Genomic DNA, 25,714 nt, shown 5'->3' on the forward strand with positions numbered 1-25,714 from the left:
CCTCATTAAAAAATGAAACAAATCCCCTTTCCAAATCTCAAAGGTAAACCTTCATTCCAACCACCGAGTTGAATGCAATGAAGCTTGGGGGGCATGCACCTCGATTTGCGTTATTATGCTGGGGGCATGCAAACTTATTACGAGCAGTGTTACTGTAGGGTTCAAGCTCATTAAAAAATAAACCCGCCTCGAGCAGTGTTTACCGCGAGGTTCAAGCTCGTTAAAAAATAAACCCGGACTGAGCAAATGTTTCCACCCGCGTTTAAGCTCGTTAAAAAATGAACTATTCCCCGGTAAATAACCACCGTGAATGTAGTACTTCAGCCATTAAAGCCTTGGTCGTGTTTGCACCATCACCTCCAATTTTCCATTGGCCGATCATTCACCCCCATTTGATTGTTTACCCATTTTGAGGAACAGCTGCGAAGAGTGATTTCACTAGCCATCCTTGTGACACTGCCGTGATTGGAAAATTCCAAACCTTACCTGGAATCAGCTGCTACCCATTTTATCACTCGTTCCTCAAAAGATGAGTCTTATTTAAGCTCTTTTCAACTGACTCGTAAAATATGAAAATATTGCCGAGTCCTTGGCCTTCCAGCTCGTTAAAGGGACAGGAAGTGCTATCCCTCCTCTAGATTTTAGTCTTTTTGGACCTGAGGGATTATTGCACAAAAAGATCGAGCGCTTCTTTTGTTCGGCTCGTTAAAACTATCGAAAATTCATCCCTTCTGTATTGTTTTATACTTTTTCGGACTTAAGGGATTAGATGACGAAAAAGGAATTTTGGAGTTACCTTTACGTACCTTTTCAGACTCTCTAAAAATGAAAAGGACCGAGTTATCTTTGTCGTTAAACTCGTTAAAAAGATTAATAGCGACAAACTTGTCTTTAAACGAGAACGAGTTTCACTATCGCTAGGCTCGTTAAAACATAGCGATGGGTTTTCCCGAAGGTCAAATTATAGAACAAGCATATGTTATCCTCCTCAAGCTTGACAAAAATAAAGAGGTACTGGTCAGCAATGACTGGGGAAAAATTGGGAAGAAAACTCAAAGAATCTTTGTTGGTAGCAAGTCGCTCTTGAACATGACACTTCCACTCCGTGTCCGAGTCGGGTTGGGTTGTTTCATTCACCGGTCACATCACCATGGTCACGCCATACCATCCACATTTGGGGTAAATGCTACCAATCCATCACATAAGTGTCGCCGACATTTTCAAGAGAAGTCATCCAGAGAAGTCACCTGTATCCCACCCACTACCATACATTATACTCCATACTTTCATGACCGCCACCCTGAACCGTATATCATCAGATTGTTTTCACCTCCATCAAAATCATTTGCTCCATTCCGTGTCATTGATGTGGGATTCATTAAGGCCCTCCTTTGACGGATCACTTCTTGTCGACATCAGCTCATTATCCAAGAAGTTGGTCTAGGAACACCCCATTCAGTACTTTGAAGCTTGCATGCCTCAATGGCAAGTTTCTCACTTCCGGCGACAGGTTTACATCAATGGCCTTCGACCGAAAGATTTTGTGTGGTGTTCGACGCCAAGTCCTTTATTCACACCACGTGAATTGTACTGCAGTACCTTGAGGGTCATTATCATTATCGGTGATTCCTCTCGCGCTTGTTAACAGTTTACATCATTGACTGGTAATCAAGCGATGTCTTTCCATGTTCGACTTCAAAACATTTCTCACATGGATCGACTTGTACTTCAAGTGAAGATCGGACGAGATTGAAGACCCTGGATCTAGTTTCATCCATCTGGGCTGCGATATATATTCAGGAAAATAAAGACATTGAAATGTACAGCACTGCAGCACAGATAATCATCCTACCAAAAGGATGATGGTTCTATCAGAATCATCAGTCTACCATCAGACGATTGTCTGTCCTATGTACATGAAAATGAATTTATAAAAGCTGAGCATGGGAATGCCCGCCTCAGCTAGATCATGAAAAAAGTATGAAGATAATGTATTGTATTGTATCTTATTACAGGTCTCCTCCCAGCATTGAAAGAACTTCGGATCCTCCTAATAAAGCATTTCACCCGATAAACGGCCTCATACTTTAGGGGGCAACTGTTATAGACATTTTTGTGCCTTACATCTCTAAGCATGAAATGTCTATAAACCAAGGGCTCCTAAGTCCCTAAAAGTGTTGTTCTAACTCCTAAAGGAACAAGGTCAACAAAATACAGCTTCTCCCAGAAGTTCTCCACTAGAAACTGCTCAGAATCAGTCAAATCAGGATCATTTCAGCTGCTCCACTAGCTAGCTGCGTTGCAAAGCACCCAAATACACTAGCTAGGTGCGTTGCAACGCACCTAAATGCACTACCAGGGTGCGTTGAGCGGGAAATGACAAGTGGCAGAGTCATTCCACGAGGTGGAGAGACAATGGAAGCTTCCAGAATCTTCTCCAATGACACTTGCCTCACTGAATTCGACCAAGGATGAGTAAGAGGCTCTCAGTCTCCAAGTGGAAGCAAGAACTGACAGAGAGAAGACACTAGTCAAATCATAAGCTGACTCATACTCCTTGCATACATCTATATATGGATCCCTCATCCCAGAGATCCAGAGGCTGGAATATTGTACATTGCAAAGAATTGCTGTTGGTTTTGAGATAGATATCAGAGTATTGGGTGATTTATGCTTTGTTGGAGGTGAAGAGGGGCTTCTCTGCTGGGAGGTTGATGCTGGATCAGGAATCATCGGTTGTAACTCCTCCTGGATCTTCTTGTTATATCAATAAAACTATTTGAGTTTCTCCTACATGCTTGTGTATCATTGATGTTTGTTACATTTGTATGTTTAGCTTAAATCTGATCCTAAGCTTTTTATGAGTATGAACCCATGTCTTTGTATAGTTTCCTTCTTCTGTGATCTTGCAGGTACTTGGTGAAGCTGGGCAAGTGAGGGAGCAGGTAGCTAGAAGCTGTCAAAGAGGAGAGAGATTGGATCAAAGGACTAGCGCAAGACACAGGTTGGTTCGTCCTATTTCTCTTTGTTTATAGTTCATAAAGAAGAATACAAAAGTAGTTTTCTCTGTTTGTTTCTAAGGTCACTGTCACACCTTAGTGGGATAGGGTCATTCTGAATAGACACTTTTCCCGTTAACAAGGCCTGCCCTCAGAGCAATATGTCGTAGTCAATAAGGACAAGACCCACCAACAAGAAGTCAATGGAGACCTTCTCAAACCGACATGAGCAAAGGACCAATATAACTGATGTGATGACAAACATGACACTGACAACCAGGGATGGCCAAGTGAAAAATAGGTCAAGAGACACCGCAGAGAGGCCGACTCAAGTTTTACTTCCCTTGAACAAAAGCATGACTCAATGATGACTATATGGCAGCATATGATAACTCTGTATAAGTTTGTCATGAAAGAGGCATAAGCAAACTCTCCATATGATTGGAAGATGTAACCAATTGGAGGAGTACTGACTCAATAACAAGGTTAAGGTTCACCTAAGTCAAACTAAATCCCACCCAAATGGAGGAGAGACTTTCTTTTGAGTGCTTTGTTCAAGGGCAACACAAATGACTCTAGCTGCCAACAAAATATGGAAATATTGTCTCGTTCCTGCTCTTTTTGGAATATATAATTTTTTTGTCTTTTTCTTTAAGCTGGAAAAAGAATAAAAGAATGCTATAGTACAATGGAAAGAATGAGTGTCAGAGAAACAGATGATCTAATTCCTGGGAGGGAACATTCCTATGCTTAATGCAAGGAGGCGAAACTGGTCAAGGACACTCAAAGGGATGTTCTTTCCACGGGTAAAAGGATGCGTCAAGTTGCGGAAGCTAAGTGATTGCATGGTTGATTTTACAGAAGACATGGTTAGATAAGTGGCTTAAACACGAGTCCAAGTGAAGCCGGCTTAAGGGCAAAAGGTGCAAATAGTCAAAATGAAATGCAACAGTACAACTCAACACAAAGGAGCCTCTAGGATATAAAGCCAGAAATTAGCGTGGAAGAAAGGAGAATGTGTCTTCAATGCATATGTCATGGCAGGACTAAAGATGACTCCTGATCCTACTCAGTATAGAGGCATGGGCAACCAATGTCTGTGAGGTTCTAACTAAGATGCCCATGTAAAGGATGGCTCTACCATCTCATCATGATTTAAAAAATCGGCGAATGAAAATGGTTTGCTAACCAAGATACGATGGGGTCGACCCTACGGCTAATGTATTGTTGAATGGAGGCTAGTATGCAAGATGCAGCGGAAAATGCTTTTCCCTAACCTAAATGCCAGTGAGAGAATGATACCTACCATGACGAGTCAGCGGTCATGGGACCAAAATAAAATCTCGAAGAAGTCTCCAAAATTTCCTAAAAAAACAACCCACTCTCGATAATCCAAGCCCATGGGTCAAAAAATCCATGAGACAAAAATCAATTTTTTAAAAAAAATATTTTGTAATTTCAAAGTTATATAATGACTTTTAGACTCACAATTTTTCATTTCTGTTTGGAGCAAAGAGCTATGGAGAAAAACGAAGCACGCTTTCCTCTGAACAATTGGACCATTCAAATCACCCCAAAGTTTCCAGGTAACCCTCAAATCCTACTTGCAATGTTTTATGATAATTTTTAGAAGTTTTCTCAAAGTTTTGACCGTGGGAAACTATGCCAAAAAATTCAACTCTGTGTACACGCGGGTTGGATGTGAACAATCCACGTATATGATGGCCCTACACGTGACTGTGTGTAAAGGGAACCCGTGTGTACGCAAGTTAAAGTTTGAACATAAAAACTAACGGTTGAAACTCTAATTTTTTGTAGGATGACTATCACTTCGAGGGAAAGAGATCATACCACTATTGATAATGAGGTAATGAATGACCAAAATGCACTAGATGCTCTGAGAGGTTATGGCTTACTTAAGTTCTTCAAAATTCCAAATATGAAAGCCAATACGCGCTTGTTCGAACTTTTGATCCACTACTGGAGCATAGAGGATGACGCTTTCATGATAGACCAGATGCCTCTACGGATTGAGTTCAAAGAAATCTATTTTATTAACGGTCTCTCTTGAAGAGGGGAGGTCGTGCATTCGACTGGCAGGATGAGAAGTAGTCTTTCAGTAGAAGACTATGTCCATATATATTGTCCTGGACATCCAGAGAAGATTGGAAGTCAAATTCCAATCAAACATGTGGAAAGTTTATCCCTGAGGATTTTACTATTTACCATTGCAAGGGTAAATGGGTCATCTTCCCTGCATCAAGCATCACGAGTATCTATGAGCCTGGCAGTGGATTGTCTTACCACAGTATTTGACTGGTGCACACCTCTTCTGACTAACATGAAGAGTCAATTGACCTCTATACAGAAGGGTAAAACGAAGAATTTTGGATACAGAACCATCTTGTGTTCGTTCTTCTTCGAGAAGGTACCTAGGCTACGTCCCAAAGTATCAGCATCCATCAGTAGCCCTAGAGATCCACGAATGGGTAGATGGGCAGACTTGATGAAGCGCTTTGGGGGCGGAGATGTGCCTAGAACGACTTTTGATGATGAGTTTTTCACCTGGTGGGATCAACAGATCATCGCAGTCGATGACTACCCATATGCCGGCATGGACTTCTGAGGAGATCCAGACTTAGTGTTACCACCAAATGCGACATGGGAGACATAGGTAACAATTTTTAAGGTTTTGTGAATTTTTAAGATTTTTTTAATTTTTTAATATGAAATGAACTTAGAAAATATTTTTGATGAGACAAAATACTGAAAAAATATAATAACCATGTTCCAGATGTGGGTCCAATGAGACCTGATGGATTTCCGAGGCACAGGCATCACAGAAGAGGGGTCGAAGAGGCGGTAGCTAAGACAGAGAGAGTCCTATATGTTGTTCAAAGAAACTTGGTGAGACTAACTCACCAAGTACCTATGATAGCCATAGAGGATCTGCCTGAGGAGATGCAGCGCCGCGTGGTAGGGGTACCACGGGACTGGGTCCGGATACTTCAGCGTGTAGCCAACGCTGTGGTTAACTTTTTAGCCACTCATCCTGAGCCGGGTCAATAGATAGATCTATGTATGACTGGACATGATTATGGGCATAAGCTTAAAATTTTGAGGGCATCCTGTCCCAATTTTGTATATTATTTTTTGAACACTCCATCTATATACAGGCAATTTTATGATATATATACAGATTCAATTTTTGATGTTATTTAATTTGATGAATGATTAATGTGCCAATCTAATGCTTGATTAGCAATAGAGTTTGCCAAAGAATTCTCAGATCATGGAATGTGAACATATGTAATATAAATAAATGATCGTTGCAACACTCTCACTTTCAAAAATTGGCGATATAAATAAGGATCACGAACCCAATAAGTGTTATTTAACTGCGACACCACCAATTGTGAGTCTAGATAAACTACCAACGAATCAATCCCATAAGATATTGCTTCGGATAGTAAATTAAGAATGGCAATATATTCGACAATGTTATTCGAAGCAAGGCCAATACAAAGTCCCCTCGACACCATCAACTGGCCGAATGGATAATAAATCACCCAAGTCACGGAAGCAAGATTCTGAGTGTGCCGACTTGCACCATCGGCGAATCCGAAATATATCGAATCATCCATCAATACCTGCCATAGCAGATCAAAAAATGTCGATATCACAAAATGCCAGACAAATATGTACAAAGATACAATATATACAAACAAGCAATTGCTCGGCCGAAGCCTAAGCAAAATACTTCTTAAGGTAGAGCCCATTTCTGGGCTCCACTAGCTTGTTCCCTTCAAAATCAATTAATTCATAAGCCCCTTTTCCCAAATTTCGCTTGCCTATAAAGCGGCCATACCACATATATTTGAATTTGGCTGCCCCTAGGGCGTCTTTGTCTTGGTCATAGACTAAGACAAGGTCGCCTTCAAAAAAAAGCCGAGGACGGACAACTTTATCATATTGAGTTTTAATCCTCTTCTTATGGGCTTCATTTATTATGGTTGCATCTCGACACTGCTCAACAAGATGTTCCAAATGAATGAGGCGTTCTTTGAGACTAGATGTCTCTGGAAGGAGTTCTACAGCTAGCTTAAGGGACAAAATTTCACATTTGATAGGGAAAAGAGATTCCAACCCGTAAACTAGTTGAAAAGGATTAAAACCGATGGTAATCTTAACTGAGGTTCGATATGCCCAAAGCACCAGGTACAACATGATGTGTCAATTGGATCAATTTTTATCAATTGTTTTTTGCAAGATGGTCATAAGGGACTTATTCAAGGCTTCAACCTGCCCATTGGCCTGAGGGTAGTATGGAGATGAATGCTCCTGTCGGAAGCCCAACTTGAGAGCCAATTCAGTCATCAGTCGATTCTGGAAGTGACTGCCATGTCCAATGACAATCTCTCTTGGGATACCAAATCGTGAAATAACCTGGTTGAAGAGAAACAAGGCTATTGTTTCACTATCATTTTTGTAAGTAGGCATGGCCTCAGCCCACTTCGTAAAGTAGTCTACAACCACAATGATGTACTTGTGATTCGCTTCTGAAGGCGGATTACAAGTAGTAAAATCAATGCCCCACTTTGTAAATGGACCGACAGTGATAACAGGAAAAAGTGGAGCTATGATGTGTGCGCATTTTCCGAGTATAAATTTGACAAGGATGGCAATGTTTGACCGCTTCAATACAGTTTTTGAAAATTGAAGGCCAAAAGTAGCCTGCTCGAAAAAAAATTGGGTTGTAGCAAGCCTTGATAGATGACCACCACAAGCTCCACTGTGGCAATCATTAAGTACAGACTCAGCTTCTTCCAAAGTTAAGCAACATCTAAGGATTGAGTCAACCCCTCTCCCATATAATGTATCACCAATGATAACATAGTTTTTGGCGAGTTGACGTAACTTTCAACGCTCATCTTTGGAGAAAGTAGGTGGAAACTTTGAATTCTGGAGATATGTAATGGATCTTGTGAAGAAATGAGGAATAAATGTTCGTTGGGAAAATTTTCCTCATAAATAATAGCTTCCTCACAAGGCAGCTCCGAAATCAATTCCACAAAAACTAATGACTTCTTAGACTTAACTGACAAGAATTCGAGATCGAACTGTTGCAAAATAACAATCCATCGATTAAACTTGCCCCCAATCACTCGCCTACTGAGGACAAACTGAAAAGGATTGACAACTGCTAAGATGAACATTTTGCGCAGCAGAATATAATGACGAAGCTATTGGACAACATGGACAGCTACCAAGGCCAATTTATCGATGGGAGAATAGCGTAGCTCAGGTCCTACTAAGCCTCGACTCAAGTAGTAGATGACATGCTCATTGGGAGCATCATCCTCCTGAACTAGAACCATACCGATGGTTGATTCTGCCGCAGCGAGATACAAAAGGAAATCTCTGCCATAATCTGGTGGACTCAATAATGGAGCAGAGGTTAATGTTGTTTTCAAAGCATCAAAAGATCGTTGCGCGAAATCGTCCCATAAAAAAAGAACTCCTTTCTTAAGCAAATGCATAAATCCTTCGGTAATCTCGGCGTAATTTGGTATAAATCTCCTCAAGAAATTTGCCTTTCCTTGGATACTTTGGCAATTGAATTATTGCCTCAACCTTGAAAGGATCAACACAAATCGCTTCAGTCAATACGATGAATCCTAACAACTGATCAAATGTGACAACAAAAACACACTTATTCAGATTCAATCGGATTTTATGAAAACGACATCTCTCAAAGACTAATCGAAGGTGGCTGGGATGATCAATTCTCTTGCGAGAATGAGCAGCTAAGTCATCCAAGTATGCTTCGATAACATGTTTGATGTCGTGGAAAGCATAAGACATGGCCTGCTGAAAAGTAGCTCCAACATTTTTAAGACCAAAAGTTATCTTCTTGTATGCAAACGTGCCCTAGGGATAAATAAAGGATGTCTTGTGCTGATCCCCTGGACGGATAGTAATTTGATTGTAACCAGAGAATCCGTCCATGAACGAAAAAATTTCATTACCCACACATTCATCAACAATTTGATCAATAAAAGGTGTGGGGTAATTGTCTTTTGGACAAGATTTATTTAAATCCCTAAAGTCGATACATACTCAGATCATTCCTTGCTTCTTATCTACCAAGACTGGGTTGGAAACCCACTCAATTAGAGGAATGGGGTATATGAAACCTAGCTTAAGTAGCTTTTCAACTTCAGCTTTAATAGCTGCTTCTTTCCAAGGATTGACCAGTCGAAGTTTTTGACAAATTGGTTTGGCGTTTTCGTATGTCTTGATCTCATGCTGGACGATAGATGGATCAATTCCAGGCATTTCCTCATAAGACCAAGCGAACACATCTCGAAACTCTTTAAAGAGATTGGTGTAGATTTGAATTTCTTCAGATGAACAATCAGCTCTGATGAATACATTTTCTATTACGTTAGGATTCCTAGAGATGTTTACAGGTACAGTTCATGAGATAACTAATATGTTACCTTCGGCAGAAGATTGGGCTTGAGCCAAAGGGTTTGAAACTGTACAAACATCACTAGTAGACAAATTGGACAAACTAGATTCAACTTCACACAATGGAGGGCGAAAATATGAATGATGATGTAAATCCTCCCATGGTCGATCCACTCCCATCATTGCTTCCAAAATTGCTTCTTCAGATGGTAACACCGTATCCAAGCAATCTAGAGTTGAAGAAGAATCGAGGGTCCAAGTTGGAGCCACATCGCCATCTAACTCCTCTTATGAAAAAGGAGTGGGATGGTTGTCTACAAAATTAATGATAAATTGATAACTAAGCTCCGCTACAGACATGGGAAATGCCATTCCACCTACTTGTCCTCCATCTAATGTGGCGATAGATGAAGGTAAGGGCAAAGGGTCCGAAAAATAATGAGTTCAAAAGAACTCTTTCTGAGAAGGTCCCTTAGAGGATGAAATTGAATTAATTCTAGCTATAGGAGGAGGGAGGTAAAAAATACCCATTAACGAAGAGTACATCCCAACTCCTAAATTCTCAATAGGTTGATGAGGATTATCCACCAATGGAACAGTATAATCCGAAGTTGCATGGGAATCACCTGAAGAATAGTCTAACTAATCAATTCTAACAATCCTCCCCTCATGAGGAAAACAGAGGATGCGGAATAATGATGAAACAATGGCATCCATCTCATAAATCCAATTCCTGCCTAAGAGGAGGTTATAATCCAGGTTCGCATCAACGATTTCTACCTCAATATTCACTACCTTTCCCCCAACATAGATAGGAAAGGTCGAGATAATCCCGTGCAACCTATGAGAATGTCCATCAAACGTTGTCAAAAGAGTGGGTGAAGGAACAAATGGAGGTGATCTAATGGCCTTCCAACATGACATAGACATCACGCATGTGGAAGCTCCCTCATATATAACTGTCCGAAAAATATTGGTCTTTCGGTATCTGGACTTTATCTAGAAAGCCATATGGCGAGGAGGTCTCTTTTTGACATTCAGCATATCAAAAGTCAGCACTAAAGAATTCTTTGGATCTACTGCACCAGTTGCCGAAAGCAAAGCACTTCTCTGAGTAGGGCATGACTGGAGTACCTCCATTGCAGACATAGCACAAGGACTTTGAGCCAGATCTTCTACAATCGAATAATTCTAGGCAACCCTAGCATTATGGTTAATAATCGAGCGCTTTGTGGAACCTTTCGATATCCGAGGTATGGACTCAACAATCGGTCACTCAATATGAAGTGGTTCAGTGGCTTCGGGAACATATTTAGCCTTAGATGTTTCCAATTCACCATAATCGCATGCTTACGTAGTGATGTCGATATGAGAGCTCATCGTATAAACATTTAAGGAATTTTCCCCTTCCTAGTTCCCCCCCACGGAGGTACTAGCATTTGAATTCATGCTATAAAGTAATTGCTGCCCTTGGGGAAAAGGGTTAGTCAGAACAGCTTGGGAGCTAGAGGACCCTTGCTGTACTAACAAGCGCTGAGCATCTTGCATCTTGGGGAAGAGGTGAGTCAGAGCATCTCCATTGCATAACTTGCATGGAAATTTTACCTTTTTCTTGGACTCTTTCCTACTCTCTCTGGCACCATTGCCGGGTTTGTTTGCATTTCCTTTTCCTTCCTGGTTCTTCTTCTTACCTCATCCCTTCCTCTTCCCATCGGACTGTTGATTTCATTTGGGGTTAGAGGTCTGGACGACGTTTATAGAGGTAGGTTAGGAAGGTGTAGGTACAGATGGTGCAGCCTGGTTAGAAGAAGCAGTTTGTAGAGACAACTGCTGTAATTGATTCAATAGGTTCATCGCATTAATATCGATCGATCCGACTATACCATCGACGTGGGGGCCTGGTTTCAGTTTGGCTAAATCAACCTTAGATCTAGGAGCATCATGTAGAATTTTATGAAGAGTCCCAGACTTAGAATATATCAGTTCCAATTGCTAGGCTTGGAAAACGGCCTACTCTTCGGAATAAACACCGGAAAGGTACACATCCTTTGAGATCTCAGATTGTAATGATTTGAGAAACCATTCGAGAAGGAATTTTGGTGGGATTTCAGCTTTGATAAGCCTTTTCCTCCTTATCCATTCCTGGATGTGATCTGAAATGTGAGTTGCGGTGTCTTGCTGAAAGTTAGCCCAAAGTTCAGTTCCGGCTTCATATCGGACAGGCAATTGAAAATGTTTTAAAAAGATATTAGCCAAATCACAGAAAGAAGTAAAGGTGCCCCCTGGAAACTCTACATACCATTTGGTCACATTTCCGGTTAGGGTGCGCTGAAATAACCTCAACCTGATCGAATCATCTATCAGGGAGTTGGATGAGCACCATAAGTGAAATGTGGTTACGTGGTCCCCCGGGTATTCACCACTCTTCCTTTCGAATTTTGGGATATCTGAGGGAAGTTTAGTTGGGACCGAAGGCCAAGCTGAATTGTACCGAATCGGGTCATTTGTCAATTTAGCTAAGTCTGGCAAGTTCAGCGTGGCCATAAAAGGAAGTCGTGGCAGACCTTAAGAATTCCATCTAGAGCGGGCGGAGTTCCCAAAGGTTTGAAAAGAATGACCTGGATTTTGAAAAACACCAGTTTGCTCGAAGTAACTCGTAGATCCTATTGAACCAAAAGGTGCTCCTTGTGGTCCAGCAAAATTCAGAGTTTGACCAACTCCTGCCGAAAATCCTCCGTAACTAGTGAAGTTACCCCCTAACGAAGTATTGAAAGGAGCTGATAGCCCCTGATAAGGATTCCATGCGTTAGCAAAGGGTGGAAAATTTTGAAATGAATTAACTAAAGAATACGACACATTCCCTTGTTGGCCAAAAAATTGATTCCCAGCTCCTATCCCACTAACCGCAGGGTTTGTCCAACTTTGGAAGGGGTTACTACCTTGACTTGTAAAAGAAAAAGGCATTGACCCTACTGTCGGATTGGAATGTGGTATATGACCACTTTCAAATGGGAAACCCTGAAAAGAAGCCGATCCACTCATCATGGATGTAGAGGCGGTCGATGGTATGTTCAAGGGAACTGAAGGAATGTCGTGAAACGACATTCCATAAGGGAAAAATCCAAAACTGGATGCAGTAGCCTAAGAACTTCCACTCGTTGACAGAATGGAATTAAACCCAAACATAGTCATGCTGGGAGTAATAGAAGGGATGGAAATAGTTCCTCTTCCTTGTACAGATATGGGAATCTGCATGCTCGTAACACTCGTCATAGATGTGATGCTTCCAGCAGTGGTCATCAAAGGAATAGATGCATGTAAACCTGGGTTCGAAGGCCTATGAGTCGAAGTTCTGACGTACAATAGAATGTCTAGATGATCAGGAGGAAGAGGAGAATTCGGAGCCGCAACCGACTTTGAAAGCTCTTCAACTTCGATATTATCTTCCGACTGAAAAAGTACTCGAGAAAGAACTGGTGTGTTCCTCTCTAACTCTCTACTAGTGCCAGGTCTATCTTATGTATCAATGACCCCAAGCGGAGGATCAATCTCCAATGCGCCTTCTGCCATTGGTTGAAAACCACTAGCAGAATTGCTCCTATGCCTTCTAGGAGAAGGCTCAGGACTCGTAGGTGATAGCCCATGAAGTCTCCTAGACCCTCGAGATGGTTGGTCAGACACTTTGAATTATTTAAAAGATCTACCTAAAGACTCAAAAAATTATAGAGCTAGGCTGACTAGGAGCAAAGAACACTCACTAAAAAGTCTCTAAAGATATCAGCAATCAAACAACTCTCTTGTATTTCCGCTTCGGGTGATTAGGACCAAACACCAAAATACAAGAAAGTTAATAACAAGGGCCTTCCGAAAATAGACTGGGGTAATTACACCCCAAGCCTACTAGAAGGTATTAGAAGTAGTTACACTGACCTCCAAACAACAGCCTTTGCCAATGCAAGCCCCCAAGCTTTGCAAGGGTGCCCTCCAGAAGTATTGTTGAATGTGATACAACGTCAACCTCAGGTGCCACGGGATTCCCCTCTGCAGCCACCTGTGTGATTCCTAGGATAGGAAACTATGGTCACCAACTCGTATCAGAAGCCGGGCGGAACAGTTGTGAGGCGAGATCTGACAAGTAAGAGAGGGGGTATCTCTCATCCTTATATTCACTCTCCCTCGTGCTTTACTCCCAGTTACGGAGCTTTCCCGGTCTCCCTAACGCTATTGGATTTCGCTCATTAATCAAACTTCTATGTTTTGTAATTTTCAGCGGCCTTAGAGAGTTAACTCTCCTCTCGCCTAATCCAAGGCCCTAATAAACCTAAAATTGTTGGTGTATTCTGATGACAATACAAAAGTTTTAGTTTATTTTAATTAATCACTTGATTTTAATAGCTATTCTTTAAGTCAAGGGTATAGATGGGAGTGAAACCAATGATGTGTGTATGATGCTACAGAAATCAATGAAAAACTAACTACATGAATGCAACCATTTTTTCTTCAATGAAAAGAGATCTTTATATGGGTTCTACGAAACTTCTAAAAAGCAAAGTACTTTTTCTCTTCTTTTCTTGAAACACACTTCACACACCCAAAAACTAAAAGACTATGAATGCTTTAACAAAGAAAACTACCCTAATGTAAGATATAATGGAGATGCAAGATCCTAAATCACTCAAAAAGCAAAAGCAATTGTTTATAACTAACAATGAGCCAACATAAGTACTAAAGAGGATACAAATTTTGAACACAAAATTCTCTCCAAATAAGAAGGACAAATTGTAAAAGACCGCAATTCGCTTTCAACAACAAAAAGAAACCAAAAACGAAACTTGGCAAAAGAAAAACAAAAACAAAGTTTTTGAGATCTTTTCTTTTCAAAAGAAGCAACAAAAAAAAATTTTGAAATCACCCAAAATGTCACTAAAACTCAAAGATCGAAAAGAGAGCACAAGGAGCCTTTGCAAGTTACAAACTCGAAAATGAAGGAAAACTTGAAAAAAAGACTTCAACTTGTACAAAACAATCCAAACAGCAGCAAAGAGCTTAACAAACTGACCAAGAAGCCATGAAAGAAATACTTCCAAATTTGTCAAAAAGACTTTCAAAAAGCAAGAAAAGCTATGAGGCCACAAAATGAAGGAAAGCAAAGCAAGTAGATCCAAAATCTGAGCTTGACACTGAAACTGAAAACAATTTTGTGTTCTGGAGGACCAGAAAAATCAAGAACTTCTAAACGAAGTCTTGTGTGCCAAAACACCAATTACAAACTCACTAAAAAGCAAACCTAGGCCAAATCTTTTCAATGAGGAAGAGACTTTGAAACAGTAAGCTTGCAAAATAATTAAATTCTCCAGATAGAAATTGACCACACAAAGACTAAAAAGACCAGGCAACAAATCTATCTGGGCAGAGAGATTAGAAAAATCAATGTAAAAATTTGCATACGCAACTGTGTTCAAACACAGAAGTGTGCACAAGTGTTTCTGTCACAGGAAACTCGCGTATATGCAGGTTCACTTTACAAAAACAAATGTGTATATGCTATTGTAAACAAAGTAAAAAGCGTATACAAAGCTTTGCAAGAAAAAATGAAAAATAAAGTCCGATCCAAAAGATCAGACTTCAAGCCTCAGACTCTAGTAGACCAAATAAGACTGTAATAGCAAGCAAACCAAACACTGAGCACTAATTGATAATGAACAACCCAAACCAAGAATAACAAGATTGTTATCCCCAGCAGAGTTGCCAATTTTGTTTCGGGTGGAAGCACCCTAGGGCTTTGGGTTAGAATCCCAATAGAGAAGAAGCAAACTACAACAAGAAACACTCATACAGCTTAGGCAAAATGCTTATATAATCAAACTACGTAAGAACGATCGTACCCGAATTTCCTTCGTTCGAGTAGGTCCTGCAGGGTTCAGACCGTCTGCAACTCCCAATGTTCTTCAAACCTGAAAATCATTCAATTCGAACATACATAGCAGTATAGAAGTAAAGCATATTCACGAAATTGGCTTTATATCATATAAACAAATGATTGATCATACATCAAAACATCATTCATATATGAATTAAAACATAATTTGATGCATAAACATAGTTAATTTTGGAAACAATATAGCATTTATTTTATTGCAGTAAGCTATAAATAACATGGAGAGAATTCACCTGAGTCTTCTTCTTTTGGCTCCAAGCAAAACCTTCCTCCGGATTCGTCCTATCCCAGCCTTCAACAATCTTCTTCCATCACCAAAACCATGATATCTCAAGTGAAAGGGAGAATATCTATAATCGAGGAAACAAGGGTTTCCTGAAGCTTGGGGAAGTGCATGAGGCACAAGGAATCATCAGACTCAGTCATGGATAATCTCAGTATAATAACTCTATCTCTTCTCCCCCTTAAGGCCTTCCCATAGAAGTCTATTTATTCTTCTCCCAATTAGTTTTTTAGTTGGGAAACAGTTGGACCACGGGCAATAGGGGGTAATCAACAGGTAAAACCCGTGAACTCCACCCATAATTAAGGAAATTTAATTGTTTTAAGTGTTTTAATACATATACGCGGGTTGGATACTGACTGACCCACATGTACACGCTTTTAGCTCAAGGAAAAGTAGTGTACAGGGAATCAAACATTTTTTTTAATATATTTGGACCAAGTCTGAAAGGAGGGGTTGCACTGGGCCATAAATAAAGCATCACAAATACCAAGAGTGGTAAATGGTGATATAACACAAACCAATACAATAAACATTATTTTATAGAAGAAGAATTCCACTCTATTGAAATATGCAAGATATTCAATACTCCAGTCCAAATAGAGATAGAGATCGTGAATCAACAAATTAGAAATAGGTGCCTTATGTCTTCATGATTTGAATTGCACATTACTAACATCTCTTAGGGCCAAGAAAATATTTCTTGCATAAGTTGTCCTAGGTTAATACTCTATTTTTCCATGTCAACCGACCAAAACATATGAGATTAATTGGAATGCCCCACTTCCAAAATTTATGGAATCAACTTCAATCCTCCCAGTTTGGTTTTGTTGGAGAGATATAATTATATACCTCTGTCGAAATCTATCCAAAAAAGGATTTTCCATCCCATGAGAGAATTTCTTTGCTTTTTGACAAAGTGATACCCATCATGGCTAAGTTATGTACATACTTATCCCATGTTAATACATGCTCTCCATCTAATCCAAGTTCCCATGCACGAGTCCATGGAGGATTCATTGAGAGAGAAACATGTCAGACATATATTTTCTTAAGAAAATAAATGCCTTGATTATGATTATACTTGATAATCATGGTAGGCATAGTATGGTCCCCATAAAAACCTTTGATGGGGTTCAAGCCAATCTCCACTATTGATTCGGGTCTAATCTCCCGACGCATATTACCAATCAACTAGTTTTTGTTTTTCATCATATTATTCCAAAAGAAGGAGGTTGCATGAGGCACATGTGCCCCTCCCTTAATCCACTCCAAGAGAGAATGATTTTTTGGGTATTTTTCTTTAATAGTCATTTGCCAAATATCAGGACCATTTAAAGCGCGCCAAATATTTTTCACCAACATAGCTTGTCCAAATAGTGCAGTGTTTTTAACACCCCATCCCCTAGCCTCCTCTGGGTTAGAAATTTTTTCCAGACTAATAAGTTGAAACTTCTTTGCATCCCTCATACCAACCCATATAAATTTTGATATATATGAGTTAATCCTCTTTATGATATATTTTTCCATCATATAAATACATGTATAATATATCAAGATGCTCTATAAAACCAACTGGACCAATATTAATCTCCCTCCCATAGTGGGTCGTTTAAAAGACCACAATAACAACTTTCGCTCAAAACTTTTAATCAACCACTCTCAATCTTTGATACCATATTTATTTCATTTCATAATGAAACCAAGTACCTTTTAATCAACCACTCTCAATCTTTGATACCATATTTATTTCATTTCATAATGAAACCAAGGTACTTGAAGTCACTGCCCATTTAATCCGACTCGACATCATATATATTTTTAATCTCCATAATCGTAGGCCCATCTGGTGAACCAACAATAAGCATGGATTTGGACTTACTCATATATAGACTTGTAGCATCTCCAAAGGAATAAATAATTTGATATAAAATCATCCATTCTGTAACAAAAACCTCCCCTAAGATAAGGACTTTGTCTACAAAAATAAGATGAGTGATGGCAATGTTCTTAGAGATCCAACATCCCAAAATAAAACCACAAGAGTGGGCCTCTGAAATAATCCTACTCAAACCATCGATGGCCAGTAAAAATAAGAGAGGAGAGAGGAACAACCTTGCTTTAAACCTCTCGAGGCCTGGAAGAAGCGAGAAGGAACTATATTGATCAAAACAGCGAAATTAACTGAAGATATGAATTCCATGATCCAATCAACAACACGCACAGAAAAACATATCTTATGTAAAATCAAACTTAAAAATCCCCAATCAACATAGTTGAATGTTTTTATCAAATCTTATTTCAATAGGCATGCATCCTTCATTTTAACTTTGATAGAGTATAGGCATTCTTGCGCAATATCCATTGCATCCTGATTCTGTTGATTCTCCAGGAAGTGAAATTGTTCAGGAGATATGTATTTTGACAGGAAGGATTTTATTCAGGATGCAATAATCTTGGAGATAAGTTTATAAATAGTATTACATAGTGAGAATGGCATATAATCTAAAAAATTAGATGCATTGGAGACCTTAGAAATAAGTGTGATGAAGGTGCCATTTAAAGCACCGGAGAAAAAACATGTGATCCAAGACTCCTCCACCATCAATAGAAGGTTTATCCCCATGCAGTCCAAGAAATCAAGAAATATCTCAACTAACCACCCATCTGGAGCCAGACTCTTATCTCTAGCCATTGACTTTAATACCACGTGTAATTCTTCATATATGATCTGTCAATCGACAATCTCACTTTCCTCTTCATTGAACATTTTTGGATATAGTTGAATGGTCTCCATTTGCTTCTCTATATCCACCCCTTCCCTCGCCCGATATTGTTTAATAACGAATCATACCACTTCTTGTTGGATATACTTTTGTGATGTTCTATATCTACCCTCTCCATCATTCAGACCCTAAATAGTGTTCTCCCTCCTCCTTTTTGTAGAAAAAACTTATGGTAAAATTTAGTGTTTTTAAGCAGTAATTCCTCCTTATGTAGACTAAGGATCTGATGCTTGCACCCTTTAAGAGCATGTGCCCTTTATTTCAGTGTATCTAAAAAGTAATATGGGCTAGAAGGATCGAATAGCTCCTTCAAAATTTTATCAATAGCGATTAATTCTTTGATGTTATTTCTCTTTTTTTTGCGTTCCCATAATCTCACTACTTTTTTCAATATGGAATTTTTTTAGCAAACCTGTTCCATCCTAGATGACCCCAAAATATTTGAATTTATGACCATGTGTCATGGACCAATTTCCCAAAAAAAAAATCCTTGAGCGAAGAGTGATTAAATTTAAATGGCAAACCCTTCATGTCACAATCCCTCTGCTAACGGAGAAAGATAGGATCATGCTCTGGCAGCATAGAAGGGGAAACTCGTGATCACAACACACCTAGATGCTCCACTAAGTTTTCATGAAACATAAAACGGTTTAGCCCCTTTGATTTTCCTTCAACACCTGAATGACCATTCAGCCAAGTAGGGATCTTAAGGACCGAAAAGATATCCACTAATAGGTTTTGTTCAAAAAGATCATTAAAATATTCCCCCATCTAGTCTAATTTACACTTAGAGCCCCAAATTTCATCAACATCCATTGTCAAGTTTAGGTCACCTATCAGTATTAGAGATATTATCTTCATAAGGTCGCATCAATCCACATGATCCCAAAAAGACATGTTTGGAGGAATATGGAGCATACATATTCAATATATGTATCTAGAGCTTGGACCCTTTGGCAAAATCCAAAAGAATAATTCGTGGCTCACACAACTCACACGAACTTGCTCTTTATAAATATAAATTCCCTTTTACTTTAAGGGAAAATGGTTCAATCCTCATTTACAAATTCTACAAGTAAACAATTTTTTTCTTATTTTAATTATATTTGAAAACTCATTGGTTGTGTATTTGGTCATATTAAGTTTAATTATTCATTATATGTTTTCTAAATTCTCCAATAGGGACTAAGTTGTCATGCAAAACTTGTTAATTTTGTATCCTAATTACCGACCTCAACCCTAATGGTGCCATTTTTCTATGTTGGAAAAATAGAGAGGATCAACAAAATTGAAGAGCATAGATAATGGACATTGTTAATATAAGATATAGGGTGGGATATGTGGTTCATGATGATATGAAAATAATAGTTTAGTGAGTTCAAACTAAGACATAATGTTTAGGAAGATTGTGAGCTGAAGTTGGTTCTAGCAAAATATAATATTTAGGAAGACGTGATGTTTAGGAAGACTAATGGATTCATTTTCACACAGACAATGCACATTGTGATCCAAAATTAAAAATGAAGGTTTCATAAAATGAATTGCAAGCTAGTTTATGTCTTTTAAGCAATGGATCGTGATTTCAAAAGTGCAAAAACTAATGTAAAATTTGCAGATTTTTAACACTTAAAATGGACAATAAGCACATAAAAACACAACAAATTGGTGACGGAATTCACCCCTCCTAGTTTGGGTCTTCAGGTCCAGCTTCCAATGGTGGACTTTTTTATTATATGCTCAAATTCTCAATTACATCAACATACAAGACTCAATTTGCAAAAATAACACCACCACTGTGTCTAGAATGCCCAAAAACCCTTGTGTAGGCTCTTATTGGGCTCAAAAAGGCTGAAAATGGCCAAGATAGGCCTCCTTCTTCAAATTGCATGGACTACAAATTGTTCTACCCTACAAAATTCACAATAAATTGACTCACTGGTGTGTTGGTATGGCACACTATTGGTATCCTGGGGGTCTCAGGTTCAATCCACGATCCTCAGCGAGCTTGGTGTTTTGTAATAAATATTAAACAAAAAAATTTAAAGGTCGAATCCCCTTCCACCTCTCGCGTTGGTCATGTGGCACCACATATGACCAAGGGTGTGGACCATAGGCCACATGCCTCCCTGCCCTCGCTCCCAGTTACATAGCATTAATATAGCCTAGGCCTGGGGCGCGGGTAGGGTGTCACATGCCCCACCCCTCTGAGTTTCCGCTAGTGGTCACGTCACAACAATATAACCTGGGGTTGGGTTGGTCGGATGTATGTTGCACATTTGGGAGGTCATGTGTTTGATTCCTGTGAAAGCTTTTCTGTCGGTCAACCAATTTTTTGCCTCATCCAGATTACCACATGGCGCCCTGGGATTGGGTCACGTGTCACTTTGTGATTGACCCATCCCTCAAAATCATCAACCAATAATAGTGCACCAAGTGTCATCATGAGACTGGCCCAAATGGCAGATTTTGATTGGATCCTGTACTACCAGTTCAGTAGATGACATCATCATGATGTCATTACATGGACTGCCACATGGCATCTGCACATTGCATAGTCAACCTTGTTAGTTGACTTTTTAGTTGTTTGCCAAAAACTTCATAATGTAATAACTTCCTCATATGGCGTCGGATTGAGGCGATTCAAGCGTTGTTGGAATCAAATGATGAGATCTACGATTTGGCACAAGTTTTGGGAGATTTTGAGCATATTTTTGATCCCTTGGATCATTCCTCCCTAATATAATCTTTCGGACCAACAAAACCTTGTTTTAACTCAGTAAGTAAGTGAGGGTACAACTCCCTCACTTTCCCGATTTCTATCTACCTTGCTTTTCTTGGATTGGTACCTTTGAGCCCCACACGAAGATACTCCACATTGCCTCTATGTGAAGTTCTTATCCTCCTGTCAATAATTGAGTCTTCCTATAACTCATTTAAATATTCAAGAGAAAAATATTCTATAAATGGAATCTGAACATTCTCTTCTTGATCATCAATCATAGGAGGCTCATACAATCTCAAGTTTTCCACATTCACAACAGAATAAATTTGCATGTAAGGTGGCAAATCTAATTGGAAAGTGTTGTTACCAATCTTCTCCAAGATTTTGAAAGGACCATATCTAATTGGTTTGAGCTTTTTACCTTCACCTTGTAGTCTTTCCTTGCTTATATACAACCAAACTTGATCTCCCACTTGGAAATCATGATCAACCCAATGCTTATCATGTCTTTCTTTTTACTTGGCTTGGCTTTTCTCCAGTTGCTCTTGTACCCTTTGATGCACTAGTTGAATTTGTTCAAAGAAATGCTTGGCTTTGTCCACATCACCGTGTCCATCTACTGCAATATATTTACCAATGATGAAATCTAAAGGAGACTTTGGAAAATAATCCAAACATGCTTCAAATGGAGATGCTTGTGTAGATGAATGCTTGACACGATTGTAAGCATGTTGGATGTAATGAAAATGTTCATCCCAAAGTTTAGGGTGCTTACCACAATATCCTCGAAGGAGATGCACTATTGTTCTTTTCATTACCTCTGTCTGGCCGTTGGTTTGTGGACGAAATGTTGTGCTCTTCTTCAACTTTGTGCCCATGAGTTCCCATAAACTTGACCAAAACTTCCTGATAAATCGAAAATCTCGATTAGAATTAATCAAAGTAGGTAAGCCAAAATGAACCCATACATTTTGGAAGAACATCTTTGTGGCTTTTTCAGTTGTAACTTGATTCTTACTTGACATCAACACACCCATTTTGCTAAAGTAATCCACTACAACATATAAATAATCATAACCTTTCCTAGACATTGGTAGTCCCCCAACAAAATCCATAGAAATACTTTCCTAAGGACGAGAAGGGATAGGAAGTGGAGTGTACAAACCTAATTTCCTATTTCTTGGCTTGCTAGTAGTGCACATAGAACATCCTTTTACATATCTTGATATAGTTTCATTCATATGAGGCCAATAACAATACCTCTGTAATTGAGCAATTGTTTTTCCTACACCAAAGTGACCAACAATAAGAGAAGTATGGGCTTCCCTTATAACATTGACTCTTTCACCCCGTGGAACACATAACTTGCCAAGATGATACAATTGTCACGAACATGATAATCTGACTCTTCAACATGGTTTCCTTGACTCAAATTTGCATAAACATCTTTAAAATATTCATCTTGAGCATATTGTTCAATATAACTTTCATGCATGATTGAGTTATGCTTAAGAATAACATATGCATTAACAATAGGCCTTGATAACATATCTGTAACTTTGTTGTATATACCTTTCTTATACCTGATTACCAAATGAAATTGTTGTAGGAATCCCATCCATCTGAAATGTCTAGCTTGTTGTAGCTTGGTTTGCAATTGTAAATATTGCAAAGGTTGATGGTCAGTATGAATAATTGTTTCTTTACCCATCAAATAGTGCTTCCATTTCTTCATGCTTTGTACCAAATCATATAACTCTTTATCATAATTTGGATAGTTAATTACTGCATTGGAAAATGTTTCAAAATGATAACATATTGGCTTACCATGTTGCATCAAAATTGCTCCCATAGCATATTCGCTTGCATCAATTTGAATTTCAAATGGCTGCTTAAGATCTAGAAGTGCTAGAACTGGTGTTGTACTAATTTTCTCTTTCAAAGTGTCGAAGGCTTTCTATTGCTTGCCTCCCCACTGAAAGACCTACTTCACACTTGTCAAAGCATGTAATGGTGCTGCAATGAATGAGAAGTTAGCGATAAATTTTCTCCAATATTGGGATGCTCCCAAAAAGCTCCTAACTTCTATTACATTGTTGGGTTTAGGCCAATTCACAATAAAATCAACTTTGGAGGGATAAATCTTCAATTCTCCACCTCCTACAATATGACCCAAATAAACCAAAGATCTTTTCCCAAATTCACATTTAGACATCTTCAAATACAATTTTCCCTTTTCAAGATATCTAGAACTTGCTTGACATGCTCTTCACGAGTCTTATTGAAAATCAGAATATCATCTAAGTAGACTATGAAAAAATCATCAAGGAATGGTTGCAATACATCATTCATAACTCTCATGAATGTGGCAGGTGCATTGCAAAGCCAAAACGACATAACTAACCATTCAAACAAACCTTGTTCTATCTTGAAAGCAGTTTTACAATTATCATCTTCAACAATCCTTATATGATGTTAGGTTCCTATAATACTAGTGTAGCCCCCTTATTGTTATTGTTAGTGTATTCCCCTTATTGTTCTTGTTGTGCCCATGTATCCTACGTATTGTTATTTTTGTGCCCCATAGAAGGCCACTATTGTTATTATTGTGCCTTTACATTATTATTGTTATGTAGGCTCTGATTATATTGTGACCCCTTAGACTCTTATATATACAAAGGAGGTATTTTCATTTGTATCATCCAAGAATTATTCATTTATTATAATGTAAAGGAGGATTTCCCCTCAAAGAGGATAATTTTTAAGTCGTTGATCTATCATTTCTTCTATTTTATGAGCTGGTTGCATAACATTCGGTATCAGAGGTTTGGATTCTAGGGTTTCGCTACTGCAAACAAGATAGCATGGAATTTTCTCTATAATTTTTTTTCTACGAAGGTTCAAAAGCTGAAATCTTTACCACAAGGAGTCGAAATCCTGATGAAATTCATGTAAAAATTTCAGATCTTGGTTCGCTATATTTTCGGAGATATGGTTCAAAGAAGTTAGGATTTTTGCATGCTCTAGAATTTCGTCTCAAATAGGTGACCTTAGGAAAATCGTCATATCTTCCTCTAAGAGCATCAGATTTGAATTTCGTAAAAAGTGGCCAAAATTTAATGGGATTTAGTATCCTTTATGTCGTTTTCAAGTATGAAGGTCAAAACAATGACCTGGGACACTATACAAATTCGCTCCACTAAACCTGTCCATAATCAAGTCGTCGTGGGAGATTGGACATAAATTTATATTGAAGAATCCAAATTTGGTTTGACTTGTGGAATTGGAAAAAAGACTCAGAGGGATACCATAGGACCTAATTTCAAACCTTAGAGATCCAAATTTATAGAGATACAACAGATTCAATATCACGCTCCTACAAAGCTAGAAGATGGTGTGTATTTTTTTTTAATTGACATAAGTTTTGTTTGAAAAATTAGTTTGAAGTGATTCAAGGGGAATAGTAAAGCACAAATATCATTGTTTGATTCAAAAATTACTGAAAGAAATAAAATGGAAACACCTAGTAAGAAACTAGAAATCTCTACTATGACACATGAAGAAGAGGAAGAAATGCATAATGATATATCAAAATTACGAGACCAAGTGCAACAAATTTCGCTCTCACAAAGAGTAACCAAAAATGGAATGGAAACTAAGATAGATGGTTTGAAGAATGGTATGGAAGCTAAGACAAGTGGTATAGAAGAAAAAAGGAAAGGCAACATGGAAGAATTGGAGAATGGTTTAAAAGAATACATGGAAGGTTTGAAGGAAGGTTTGACAAAGTTGCTACAAGAAATGATTCTTGATGGCGAAAAGGTATTACATGAAACTCACGATGAGAACAAAAGGAATGTTAATCATGATTCCATAGGATATAACTTTGAATTGAAGACCCACCATATTCCAAATATCAATATGAGGAAGTTTGATGGCAAGGATCAGGCAACATGGATACTACAGATGGAGCAATATTTCGATCTCCATAATGTGCAACACACGCAAAAGTTACACATTGCAACTTTATATTTAGAACCCAATCAGTGTGTATGGTATCGATGGATTTTTTTTCGTAAACCACTTGTCACTTGGTCATTTTTTAAGGAGGAAATGATAGCACATTATGAGGATACAAATAGAAACACCTTCTTTATCCAATTGATAAATCTCAATCAAAAGGGTTCAATGGCAGAGCACATTGAGGACTTCCAAAAATTGAATATCGGGGTAAATGATATTCCAAAGGAGCATAGGATTGATGTCTTCATAGGGACCTTAAAGGATAACATCCAACATGAGGTTCACCTTTGGGAACCGATTCATTGGAGAAGGCATTCAGGGTGGCAAGAAAAGTTGAAGCAAAATTATGGCAACAAGGAAGTCTACAACTCACAACTATAAAGATGGAAGTGTTACTGCTCCTAGCCTTCCACAACCTACTAGGTTTATAGCACAGCAATTAGAGAAAAAAAGAGAAAAAGGGCTTTATTACAGTTGTGATATAAAATA

Source organism: Pinus tabuliformis, chromosome Q, assembly GCF_031772625.1.
Source record: "Pinus tabuliformis cultivar Carrire ecotype Pingquan chromosome Q, CPIR1, whole genome shotgun sequence".
Classification (NCBI taxonomy): domain Eukaryota; kingdom Viridiplantae; phylum Streptophyta; class Pinopsida; order Pinales; family Pinaceae; genus Pinus; species Pinus tabuliformis.